The sequence below is a fragment of the Mus pahari genome, chromosome 3 (assembly GCF_900095145.1).
Source record: "Mus pahari chromosome 3, PAHARI_EIJ_v1.1, whole genome shotgun sequence".
Classification (NCBI taxonomy): Eukaryota; Metazoa; Chordata; class Mammalia; order Rodentia; family Muridae; genus Mus; species Mus pahari.
The window spans coordinates 50,328,737-50,342,618 of NC_034592.1; the positions used below are offsets into that span (position 1 = coordinate 50,328,737).

General features: G+C 38.0%; 1 protein-coding gene across 3 annotated transcripts in view; it reads right to left on the reverse strand.

Annotated features, from left to right (window-relative positions):
- Fign (fidgetin, microtubule severing factor) overlaps window positions 1-13,882 on the reverse strand; it is a 117,611-nt gene that overhangs the window by 40,541 nt on the left and 63,188 nt on the right. The window contains exon 1 of one of the 3 annotated variants that reach the window (XM_029536800.1): window positions 9,400-9,546. The exons of the other annotated variants lie outside the window; for them this stretch is intronic. The gene's annotated coding sequence lies outside the window, so the exon portion shown is untranslated. Of the gene's footprint in view, window positions 1-9,399; window positions 9,547-13,882 lie in introns of those variants that run through there. 3 annotated transcript variants of the gene reach the window in all.

The window sequence follows — 13,882 nt, forward strand, 5'->3', positions numbered from 1 at the left end:
ATGCTTAAATGTATTAAATAGTTATACAAATAAACGATCTCAAAAATATTTAAAAAAAAAAAAAAAAAAAAAAAAACCCTGTGAAGACACAAACTCATTCAAAGACATCCTCTAATGACCTCAATTGCACAGCAACCCAGCTCTAGGAAACACCTCTTACTCCACTCCAGGATAGCTTCTGTAAGCTATCCTGAGGGCGGGGACAACTGGTGCAAATGCTCACTCAATCCCATGCCATCTTTCAATCGATGTTTAACGTTTGTCTTTACCCATACAATGCATCGTGATTGTAATCAAGAGATATTTTGGAGCCAGATTTTAGATTCCAAACTTTGACCTCACTACTATTTATCTTCTGACTTCTGTCAATTTAATTCATCTCTCTGGTCCACAATTCTATCATCTGCAAAGTGGTACCTACCACCCTATAGATTGTTTTAGAAGGTTAAGTAAGCTAATATTTGTAATGTACTTAGCACAACACCCAGCACATGGTAAGCACTCAATATGTATCAAAGATTCTTTCACAGGTTCTAGGAAGTTCTGTGTGCTTCCTCTTTCTGTTAAAATGCCACCTTACTATCAGATTAAAAAAAAAAAAGCTTAAAAGAAGAAAAGAAAAATCTGTTGTTTTAATATCAAACCAAAAGAGATATTTTGCTTTATTTGAATTTTCATCTCTCATTGCTTATGTCAAAAACAAAATTGTGATTATGTAGCATCATTTTTTCTAGAATCAGATACTAGTTTTAGTTTATTTGTGATTTATTGATTACTTCAAGACATTAGTATTAATATTTCAAAATATGATTGGCTAATGTTTTATGTCAGAATGTTATCTATTTAAAGTACTAAATTTTAAAATATTTATATGCTCTCAATCTAGCCAAGGTATTTCAAACCCTTCATCAATTAAGTCCTATATGTGTTACCAAAGTGAAAAGGGGGTGGGAGGAATTGTAGCTACACAAATTTAATTATTTTGCTAGAGTTCAAATACACTTTCAGATAATTTTTGCCTGATTCTCGTATTTTAACAATAACAAAGAACATTGGAATTTTTTTATGGTTCTTGTCTAATATCAGCCAAATAATCCCTTATTATGGACTTAGGTTTGCATAAATGTCTGTCGAGCCAGAGCCAAGTATTAATAGGAATAGAAGAAAAATCTGAACAGTGCAGTGCTCAAGGGGGCCCACTCTGAATAGGCAAGGCACTTGACCCCGGAATAATCTTGAGGATTTAGAGAGAAAGGGAAAAGAGGAGCTTTCCTGTAGAGCTTCATTAGTGGATTCTCTTCCTCCTCTCCACTCTGATTTCAGTCCCTTTGTAGAACTACTACAGTGATTGCTAGTCTGAACCCTGTGTAATTATTTATATTTGAAAGCATATTTATTGAAATGATCAAAAGTATCTTTTACACCCTGTTTTCAGGCAAGGAGAACTTAGTGACTTGGTGTGAAGTTTGGATGGCCCTAGGTACTCTCGAATTAAAAGAATTCCATTATTGATGAAGATGCTGACACAGTAATCAGGATTCCATGCATCCTCAAAAGCATCAGTAGTATATTTTACTGTTTTCTTTTTGTTTTTTTGGTTTTTTTTTTTTTTTTCAAAATAGGTTCTTAAGATGAAAAAAAAAAAAAAGGAAAAGGTAAGTGTGGCTATTTAATGAATTCATTTGCAGTTGTATACACATTCACACTTGACAAACAGCATGAGTTTGGATGTGGTTGATAGCCCACATGGTTCCTAGCCATGCCTTCAGTGAAGCTTTTCTTTACACCAGCTACCAGAGATTAAAAACATAAATAAAAAATTTAAAAAGTAAAGAAAAATTCAATGATAGAGACAAACTATCAAATTATTTCTAGATTCTGTGATAAAAGGTTTAACCAGAAGAAGACAATAACATGTGTTGGGTTTTCAGTTGGCAAATCATAGACACATTTGGAAACATCACACAAGCCAAACCCAATCCACACTCTTAGTCTCTACCAGTATTCTGACCAATAGCCTTTGTCACTAATTGTTTCTTTACATTGCACTGAGAAAATAACCACATCTCTATAATTCATTAGTTAAAAAGCCATTTTGATATGCTGTATTGGAAATCAGGTTAGGTTCCAGAGCCTTGAGACTGACGCTCTTTCTTCCACAAATATCTCAGTGACTCAGAGACAAAAGTGTTCTTTAATTGTCAATGATCATAATGCCTTCAATAATGTAAGAGCCATGACGCCACACAAAAACCCCATGTCCAGACCTCCGTTTGCAAAGACAAGTCCCCTTCTCAAAACACTGCAGGCAGGAAAGGCATTTTGGGTTTCACTAATATCCCGGAAGTACTTACAGCATTAAGCGGCCTGAGCTAAGGACTGCTTCTTTCTTCAAGACCTTTTGAAAGGAGTCCTTTAGTCATTCATATTGGATCCAGGTTGAGAACACTATTTTGAATCAAATGACTCAGATTAGGAGGAAGCAGAGGTCTTTTTGCAAGTCATCAAGCACATCACTAGCCTTGGCAAGCAAACATAACTCCCAAGTCTGTTCCTGTACAAAGTAAAGAAGTCTTCATTACCTCCTGAGTATCTTACTCCATAGCTGCTGACTTTTAACCCCTAGAGATATCCAACTTGGAGAGAGATACAATTTTAAGGTTATTCTTGACGCCGATACATGATTACCATATAGTGTTCGTTAGCTGTCAAGAGTCCCAAGTAGCCAGAGCTTTCAGATGAGTGTTAGGACATGTTATCCTAAGTCGAACCAGACTGGAAGTGAAACTTCTGCTTGCAATACAATCAGGAGAGGAAAAAGAAAAAAGAAAAAAAAAAAGAAAAAGAAAGAAAAAAACAGGAAAGTAACACATAAAAGACTAAAACTGGAAAGTTTGCAGTTCTGCTTAGAGTAGTTCGGGTTTAGAGCAAATCCTTAGTTGTAGTTAACAAAGTCAGGCTCCAATCCTGTAGGGGTTCCTCAGGCTAAACTTCTGTTGTGTGCCATGCCTGAATAGAATAGGCTGTCTCCACCTCCCCAATGAGAAAAACTGGGGCAAGAGGTATGGCGAGCATGTTTGGGTTCGAAATCTACTGAGGTGTCAGAAGCTAAACGACAAAATCATTAAAATTGCTTCTATTGGGCATTCTTTCCGTCTCTTTCATCAATAAGGAAGCAGGCAGGCCCTCTGTACTATTTCACAGGGTAGAGATGCTTGTTGGAGGTAGATTGTCAAGCGCTGCTTTTTAAAATAGCAGTGCCCTTATCATAGTAAAACTGGCCTGCTGAGTCCAAAGGGAAGTTGGCCTCATCTGCCTTCAGAGCCTAAGATGAATTTAAAATGTAAAGGTACTTGGCGTGATTCCAGCTGTTGCCTACTACAGATACTTTTAATATCTACTCTTTATTGATCTGAAGGTATATGGATAAGCAGATATATGCTGTAAATGGAAAATAGAAAGCCATCTTTAAAAGTCCAATAGACTGAAAGCAAACAATAAGAAACCTGCATTTTTCTTTTGTCTACTCACAGAATCTGACTTTTACTGGACCCCACTCCAGCAGGGAAGAGAAAACACACAAATGGTTGGCAAAGGCACCTCTCATTCCTTATGATGATGAAGGGAGAGAAACTTCCAGAAAGAAGAAATAGTCCTCATAAAGACAGAATATAAAGCTAGTTTCATGTGGAGTCTGCTTTTCTCTTAATCCACAACATTTTATTCATTCCAGTTTGAAGCCACCATAGAACTCTATTGTAACAGACTTCATTACTTTCAACACATCTAATTAGCAGAGATAATACAAATCATTCTGGAAGTAGCAAAATACTGGCCTGAAAACAAACAGTAATAACTTTTAATGAAAAATAGTGATGAAAATGCATAGAATGTGTCATACGAGACATTCTCTTATAGCCTTGGGAAGAGGTTAAGGATCAGGATGGCACACACACACACACACACACACACACACACACACAGACTGAAAGATAGACTTACTGAGACATGGAAAATGAATCTGACAGATTCTTGTGTGAAGCTGAAAACTCAAAAATTCTATAGCAATCAAATGAGACACAAAAAGTTGCTAATTAACAGAAGCCTGCATGTAACCAAATGAAATCATCTAAACCTAACAGAATGGTTAAGAGGGAAGGAGAGTTCCTTAGGTGTTTTAAGAAAGAAGAGCCCAAGGAAAATCATTCATACCTAACAAAAAGATTTCACAAATATGCAAAGGATGGGGGAGTCAGATTGTATTCAATGGAGGATTCTGAAAATGATATATGTACACAGGATAATCTCGTGACTTGAACCTTAGGGATGAAGTGTCAACTGTAGTTCAGGCTGAGCTTCCTAGGTTTAGTACAAAGGCACTTGCTGAGAGAGCTGTAGCAACATTTACCTCTTCTAGTGGTTTTTATACAAGTAAGGTAGAGAAAGAGAGAGATGGACTGGAAATCATCAGCATTAGAAATTCCCCCCAAATAATCACAGTACTCTCTCTTAGAAGGAATAAGTGTGGCCTCTGCTGAATAGATGGATAAACCTGGGGTAGTCTTAGGGAGGATGTTGCTAGCGGTATTAGATTTTGTCTTTTCTTAATAAGTAGCAGCAGTCCTTAGGCATCTCATAGTTCTGTCTGCAGAAAGTTCACCTCTATGGAGAGGATCGAGTGGTAAGACCCGCCAGGTCAATCCGAAGGGTCTGGTCTCGAGGGCACACGGCTATAGTGAAGTTATTAACAGATCTTCTTAGGAAATCACTTCCCATATTTTCTGTCTCAAGTCCTCAGATAGCATCAGAGAAGAGAGTGAAGAAATACTTGCTACAAGCATCAATTCTTTCACACTTGATTACGTTGTTCTGTGTGTCCTTGAGCCAGCAAGTCTCAGTGGCCAACATATTTCACAGCAGGGAAGGAATCAAAACAGCCTAGCTACAGAGCCACATAGAACTTCCACCCCCTGGGTCCAGTGCTTTAATTTCATTATTTTTTTTCCTGTTTGGGCTAGTCACATATTCTGTGATGATTACAAAAACATAATCTTTTAAAAAGGAATAATATATAATTTGATCAGGGTTGACACTTGGGAGACAAACTAGGAAACAAGGGAATGAAAATGATAATAACACAAAAGAAGAAATATTTACAGGAAGTGTTACCGTTCGCAATGATTTGAGATAAGTTAATATATTTATCTCAATTGCCACCTAAGATACTAAGAAATGCTGCCCTCAGAAATACTCAAAGCATTCTTTACATATATTACCAAAGGTATTCCCACATGCAGAAGAAACCCTATACTCTGCAGTGGTGGAAGTGGGGTTAGACATTCCTGTGGAGACAGCATCCTTGGGAAATCAGCTTGACCATCCCAGGATACTGACTGAATCCCAGTGTCCGACTCATTGAAAACCCATTCTTCACTTCACACAGAAAAGAATCGTCACGGGGTTTGGAAGAATCCTGATTGATACTATGAAGAACTAGAAATCTAGTGGCTTCGGGGAAAGAGGAGGCTAAGCAGTCAAAGCCTTTGTGGCGATGATAACTATATATTCATGGTTCAGTATCCCGAATCCAATGGGCTCTTTTTGTTTTCCCTAAATTAGCTGAGATTGTGTTCTTGCAGTGTCTGGGATTTCTCATAGTGTGAACAAGGCTAAGACTCAAATTTTAGTCATGGCATCTAAGAACTAAGAAGAAAATAAATATCAGTAGGCATAAATGCAACTCTGATGTACTAATGGGAAGAAAATTTCCAAGGAACCAGAAAGGAAATGTAACACGCTTTCAAAAAGGATTACAGAAAAATTGACTTGTCGCAAATTTTAATCTGATTATGTGAAAAGAATCAACTCCCTCTTCGGAGATTTATCGGTTCTCTTAAGAACTCTGAGTAGTCTAAATGGTTCTTTGGTGCCATATTATTCTAAATATTCATAAAAGCATTCAGTGCAGCAAAATGTAATTTGAGTAGGAATGAACTGATGCACAGGTTGGCTCAGTCCCTTCTCACTGACGGTATCTGATCTCATAGGTGGAGGGTGTGCTGAAGAGTCAGCATACATCCCAGTGCGAAGAAATCACTGCAGTATAGAAATATTTATGGAACTGCTGACAACATATCAATTAATAATGCCTGCAAGATACAGAGAATATTCACTTCTTCATAAGTTGAGAAAGGGCCAAGTCAGGCTAAACTAAATTTCCAGCTGTATTCACATCACAGCGAGTTCACCCAGCGAAAATTTTTACTTCTAGTGGACTGGCTAGTCAGTCTGACTTATGATTTTTGCCAAGAGCCTGAGTAACAAAAGCAGCTATCAAAATTTGGTGTCTTGTGTGGTGCCATTCATGGGAACCAGGAAAATAGAGAAAGGAACACAAAAGGATTTGCCATGCTATTAGTAAAGGGTCCCCTCTGAAGTTGGATAGAACAGGAGAGAGAGGGGTGAAAACTAAGTTCCACACGAATTAGTTCCTCCTCTTTATCTTTTTCTTGGTTTGAATATGTACTCATCTCTCTCTAACTTTAACAAGATTTTTTTAAAAAAGATTTATTGATTTTTATTCTCTATGTATCAGTGTTTCCCTACATATATGTATGTGCTCACTGTGTGTGCCTGCTTCCCAAGGAGGTCAGAAGAGGTCATCAGATCCCTTGGAACCTATGAAACAGACAATTGTGAACTGCCATATGGGTGCTGGAATGCAAACCTGGGACTTCTGTAAGAGCAGCAAGTGCTCTTAAGCTCTGAGCCATGTCTCTTGCTGAGAGAACAAATGTGTACACAAATTCTTGACCATCAGGCAGGAGGAAGGATGGGGGGGGGGCAGGGCAAGGTAAATGAGTGAGTTTTGCTTTTTGTGATAAAATAACCTATGACTTGGAAAATCCTCCATTCTTGATAATCAACACATACTTCTCATACACAAAGGCACACATGCATCTGTGTGTGCTAAAGATCGCTGAGGTATAACTTGGTAAAGAAAGGAAGCAGTTCTTACTAACTAAAGGAATGTTTCTCTGGAGCAGTGTATTAAATGGACTTCTAACTCCAGTAAGGTTTTTATAATGGCAAGTGTTGCCACCCTAAAAACAGTAGCAGTAAAAACAGAAGAGGGCTCTTGAATTACCTTCCTTTGTACATTATCAATCAGCTAAGCACACACTGTTCGCCCCTGCACTGTTCTTCAAGCTAAACAGATTCTGAGTGTTTTCATGTATCTCCATAGGTCCAAATTTCTAGAATGTTCTAAAAAAAACTATAATATGAAATCCAGTTATATGTTTCATTTAAACTTTTACCGGGAGAAAAATCTCACAGAACCAATGATTTATTAATCATAGATATTCTTGCAAAGCAATCTAAATTCCCACAGAATTATTTATATGGACGGTCAATATCAAAACATTATTTCTTGTCATTTTGTTCCTTTGTTTACACCCCTCGAAATCTATCAGGAGGCCAAACTTGGATCCCTAGGGTTGCCCCCCAGCAAACCTGGACAAGCTTAGCTGTCTCCCCAGGTTTAAAAATTAAGCTCTGTAAGTCGACCCTGTAACTACAAAATGCAACAGGCCACAGATTTCTGCTGGAATGCACTTACTATTTCTTGTCAGTTCAATGCTTCGATTATGTGAGCTCTGAGATTGCATCATGGCAGCTCACAGGCCAGTGGCTGTTAATTCAGAGGCAACCTGGAAACAAACCAGAACCAGCCCTTTCTATCTCAAGTGACCAGCTCCTACATGGAAGCCGTTCCCCAATGGGCTGGCAAAATGCACTGTAGATTTGTATAGTAATTCAGAAGATAATTGATTATTTGCCAAGAGATTGTGGAGAGTTGCCACTTATTATTATTTTTCGTAGCCACTCCAGGGACATGCTTCCAATTTCACAGTGTTTTGCACATTGTGGACACTGGTGTTTCATTTTTTGCAGGAGAATGCACTGCTTTCTCTCTACTGTGGCTATGCTGGTGGCTCAGGGCAAGCCAGGAGCTGTGCATGGAGAGAAAAATGCCTTCACTCACATTTGCATAGCTGAAGGTCTTGGAAAGAAATTAGGGGAGAGCCATTCTACAAGTAACTTAAGGGAGAGAAGCCTTTGTGTCTCCCCATTTCCAAGGCTTGTCTGAGGAATGGTAAACATTCTCCAAGGCTTTAATCATTTATGAATTGTGTTTCTTTATTTTCCTGTTGAAATGCAAGTTTCTAAGGGAGTCGAGGAAGATTTTTGTCAGGAAACATTTGTTTTCCTTCTACAGACTAACATTCCTGCAGGCAACGCAGCAAATGAACCAATATGAATGTTTCCTTCAAAACATAGGAATCTTTTATCTATTTAGGAACAGATCACACAATATAACATGCTGAACTATTTCTATTAAGCCCAAAGATGACAAAAAATTGAAAAGAACAAATCCATTATAAAGAATTCATATCGGCTGCTTTGTGAGCAATCCATAATACACCATATTGTGCAAACTATAGGAGATGATGACCCAACAATACCGAATGTAGAGAGGGCTTTTGACAACAGAAAAGCATAAGAGAGAGCATCATTTAATGCGGACTGAAAAAAAAAATGATCCCGGATTCTTTTTCCTCCTTTATTTGTTGTATCACTTTGTAAAATCTCTCTATGCCTTGCTCTCTTCATCAGAAAGATGAGACCTATGGTTTTACTTTTATAAAGTGCTTTAGGATTTAGGGGAGCCCAGAATGCATTATGTGATGAAAGCCACCATGGTGCATATCACATGACTGAGGCAGAAAAGGATCCAGGACCCTAAATCAAAACATGAATCAGCAATGAGCACTCATTTTGTTTGTCTAAAACCCTAGGATGTGCAAATCTAAGTGAGAATTGTAGCTGACCCTCCTGCTTTACAATCATTTTACTCTGTCTGCTTCTGGTTTTGAAATCTGGGTTTAATGGAAAGAATATGAATGCAGGAAAGAGTAAGGGCTGGGTTGTCTCCCAAGGAAAGATCAAGTCACTATAGAACGTTACCAAGAGGTAGATTAACTCATGCCAAAGGACCCCAATCAGGACACACTGTCTTTTGTCCTCTCCCTTACCCAAGCCTACTCCTATGCTGTATAATTTTATACACTGAGGGAGGAGTCAACAAAAGAGGAACTGTCTCCTCCAATTGCCCAAAGTTACAGGGCTTTTATACCACAGAAGAACCAGAACCAGGGGAACTATATAGGCTATATGTTCAGTGATAGGTCAAAATTAATTAGTACAAATTAGGGATTCTAGGTTCAGTGACTATTCCAGCATTAATTTACTGCTCCATTGCCAGCAAACCCTTAAACCCATCACCTCTGCCGACTCAGTTGAATGAGGGGTAAGGGATAAGTTTGAATTACCTACCTCCTCCCAAGACCTAGAATTCTATCATTCTTTGTGTCCATACATAAAGACCTGGGACCTGGAATACAAGATACATTTGGAAAGGTTAAAAGTATGAAGGTAATGTTGAAGATAAAGCAAGTCTGGCACCAGGATGGCTGAATTTATGATACCACAGCCCATAGAACAGTTAGTGGAAAAACCATAGGCCATTCTGATAGTTCATAATGCATTGAATTATTATGAATGACCCAAAATGACTTTGAAACAAAATCCATTCAAAACCAGGCAAAAAAATGAAATGGAACAAAACTCACAAACCAAAAACAAACCATGGATTCTTAAGCACAGTAGCTTTGTAGATAAACTCAATACACAATCTGTTTATTAACTGACTGACACACCCTATGAACCTGTTCTTCTTTCTGCATCCTCTATTTTTGGTTAGAGTTATTCCAGAGGCCCAATGTTCAGAAATAGCAAGCCTGGCATTATCCTTTCTGATCCATCTGCATGCTGAACCGTATCTCCTTCACACAGACTCTATAATACAACTAAGTTCCCCTCTGACTTTGTTTTCTACTCTATATTCTTTCCTTTAGGCCCATGTTTACACCATTCAAGTTTTCATCATTGCTTTTCCCATTGGCTCCCAACTCATCTCCATACTTTAAGTCAAAACATCATTTTAAACTAAAAACACAAACCGTTTTTCACCTGTAAAGCAACTACACATTTATTAGTCTTCCCAGGACAGATGGTCTAAGCTTCCTAATGGCAAACACCAGGCTCTTATTGCCCATCTTTCCAGCTCACGTCTTTCCTTTCTCCACTCACATCTACGCTGCTGAAAGAACAAATATTTGCAGATATTCCCGAGGTACTGCACACCACTGTGCCTTGACATATGTTAGTATCTCCATCTGAAAATCCCTGTTACTTTCCTACTGTTTACCTGGAAAATCCCATTCATCTTTTAAAGCCCAAGTAAATCTTGAATCCACTAAGTTTCCCCCAACTCCACATTCCCCTTAGAGTGAATCACAGCCTTGTCTGTTGTTGAGTGAACGCTATACTTAATTGCTTATTTACCTTCTCCCGTTCAAGACTATGATCATTTGAGAGCAGGATGTTCACTTTAATCATCTCTCCGTGTCTAGCACAGATCCCAGAAGATAGAGGGTCCTTGATATGTGTTTATGATTATGAATGGTTGGATAAACCATCAAGCAGAGCTCCATGGACTTAACACTGATTTTATTCAAACTCTCACACAATTCAAGGAAAGAGCCACAATACTAAGCCAGTCAAAACCACAAGACCTTTTGCACACAGCACACAAAGAAAGTATCTGATTTGGATAAGATTTGTTCTGTGCCAAGAAATAGACAGAGATGATGAAACAGTGAGTGAACTGGGTATCTGCAAGCTCCAATGGTCAGAAAGGGCTTCTGCCCACCAATTAATGACAGACACTGAATGGTCGCTGCTATAATGCATTAACAGAAGCTCATACCAAGGGGTAAGTATCCTCTCAGAAAGCTTGGCGATTTCTTGTTCCCCAAATCAGGTATCAGTGTTATAAACTGGGAAGCAAGAGTCTGGGGAAATGATATATGTGTAGAAGAAGATTAAGTTATTAAATGGTCTCTTCATTTTATAAGCACCAGCTGGACATCTCAGCAAAACAAATATACAGGCAGGTTTAGGATATAACTAATTTGAGAGGGAAAAAAAATCATGAGTAAATGTATTTAAAGATGTCCTGTGGTTGAGTGAAAGCAGAATGATCAAATCTTGGGAGGCATGCTGGCATGCTTGGTGGTGGTAGGACAACTGGAAACATCTGTCCTGTCAGTCCATGGAAAACTAAAACTAAAAACAGAGAGGGCCAGGAGATCACAGTGAACTGATCACCAAACCTAAAAGGATGATGTTTATGTAGGAGGAGGCAACGGTCAACTTCCCTGACCTTTGCCTAAAGCTCCTGTAAGATAAAATGTTCTTCTAGCACATCTCTTCCCGGATCACAACCACCGTGATGCTTGACATAGGAACGAAAGCCATGAAACCTGGACTTAACTTCAATCCCTGCTCTTCCTTAGAGATAACTCTAGGCTAATGAAGATTTTTTTTTTCCTCCTATCCTTGCTTGAGAGAAAGCCTAAATGAAGCAAAATTTAGAAGATATTAGGGTGAATTTTAGAAGAACTTCATAATGACATAGTTGATAGAGGAACAAATATAATGTCTAGTAATTTAAGGAACAGAGGTCATCTTCTCTTTATATATTTCACTTCTGGGTTTTGGGAACAGGCAGGCACTCATGCTTGCGCCCGTTATGTTGTTGGTGTTTGGACAGAGTCCACTCGCTCCACCTGCTTTGATTCTTACTCAACTTAGTCTCTCCTTTTACATATTTACATTTTGATGCTGAAAAAAAATAAGACTGACAAAAACCACTCAAAAATGTATATCCAAATCCCTAACAACATCTAAGCATCCGCTTCAGTCTTCAGCAACCTAGAAATAAGTAGGCATGCCGATCACTCTAATGACATCCATGGATAGCTACCCTCTCATACAAGTATGAAATAATGCATTTAACTCTCTACATGTTATAATCTGAATGAAGCTCTAATTGTTATATTTATGGGTTGGAAAGAAATCCACTTTAAAGTTTGTAGATTGAAGGTAAAATGAAATGGGGCATTCTATAATCAAACTTGTCACTCAAACCATAGCTGAATAAAACCCCTTTTCTTTCTTTTTTTCTTTCATCCTTCCTTACTTCCTTTCTTTTACAAACTTTGTATCTCAGATTATTTTGTCAATCTTACAAAGAGTTATAAAAGACTTAACAAATTATACACTGCTGTGCAAATACCCAAGAAAACTACTATGTACATCATGATGTCTACCTCCTCTTCCTTTGTGACAAAGACATATCGTTTTTCCCCCTAATTGCTGAGGGCACCTATGATTAACTCAGGCTCAACACATACACTACTATTATATATGGAAGTATTTATATTCACTTTGAGGAAGAATATTACCATGTAGTCAAAGCTGCCCTTAACCTTTTCATGTAGTCCAGGTTGGCCTGCAATTCACGGCAATTATCTTGCTCCTGCCTCCCACGTGAACGCAAGTGCATCTGGCAGGATACTCATTCAGTTGTGGTGTGTGCGTGTGTATGCATGGGCTTTCATGTGTATGTGTGTGCACCCGTGTGTACGAATATGGGAACCTGTGCTATGACACATGTGTGAAGTCAGAGGGTAACCTTGGGGTGTGGGTCCTAATGTTCCACCTTGTTTGATGCAAGGTGTATTTCTACTAAGTATTCCTAGCAAGCTGATTTGTGAACATCCAGACATTTCCCTGTGCTACAGTGGGAGTGTTGAGACTCTAGCTCATTTGAATTTTATATGGGTTTTGAGTAGCTGACTTGGGTTCTTTACACCAGCATAACAAACATTTAAATTTACTGAGTCATTTCCATAGCCTAATGTTTAAATATTTTATGAAGGAACAGAAGTTCTAAAACTGTGAGTAAATATCTCATGATTGGTGTTTGTCTAATTATGTAAAAAAAGATGTCCAAGATGGTAATTCTGGTGGACAGCAGATTTTAACCTTAACAAAACTAGAGTGATTTGCTTGGGTACACCATAATAATTTTATAATGATACTAAAATAAATGTGATCCCTTTTTAATTTTTTTCTGCCACAACGAATCATGTCAAATACTAACAAGATAAAATGTTATTCCTGCCACACACAATGGGACTTGTGATTTTTGTGGAAATCATAGAATAAGTAGTGTCTTTAAAATGGATATTCATTCTTTAGAATTAAAAAAAAAAAAAAGAAGTGTAACAGCATAGAAGCCCATGCCAAAAAGTTAAAAATAATTACCCAATTACCATTACTCCTAAGTGTATAGTACAGTGTTGTCACCAAATAAATCACACTGAGAGCTGCACACACACAGCTTCAGAGTCTAGGCCTGCCTATTTGTATTTAAATTGCCTCATATTCAATTTTAATTGCTTTATATGTCTCTCTTCTCTCGTTGTTATTTAGCTTATTGATAAAATGTAAGTGCCTAGATTTAAAAATTTGTCCATAATCTTTTATTATACATTAAGTAATTTCAGCTACTCACTACCTTCCCCAGTTATAGTAAACATGTGATCTGATATGTGTGCAAAAGATATGTGTGCACGATGCAGTAAAACAAATATGGCAAACAGGGACTACCTCTGGCTTCTTGTACACGCCTTTATGATAAGATGGTCTGTTTATTTTTTCACCAATCCTTTTTAACAGATGTAATTGGGTTATTTTAGGAACATGATTAGTTCATCAATAATACTTAACCAACCATAACATCAAGATTGGCCTGGAATGGGGATGGCTATAGAATGTGATGACTCACATCATCTAACCTGCTGGAAGGGCTGGCAAGCATCATTTTACCGTTTTATAAGACGGGACA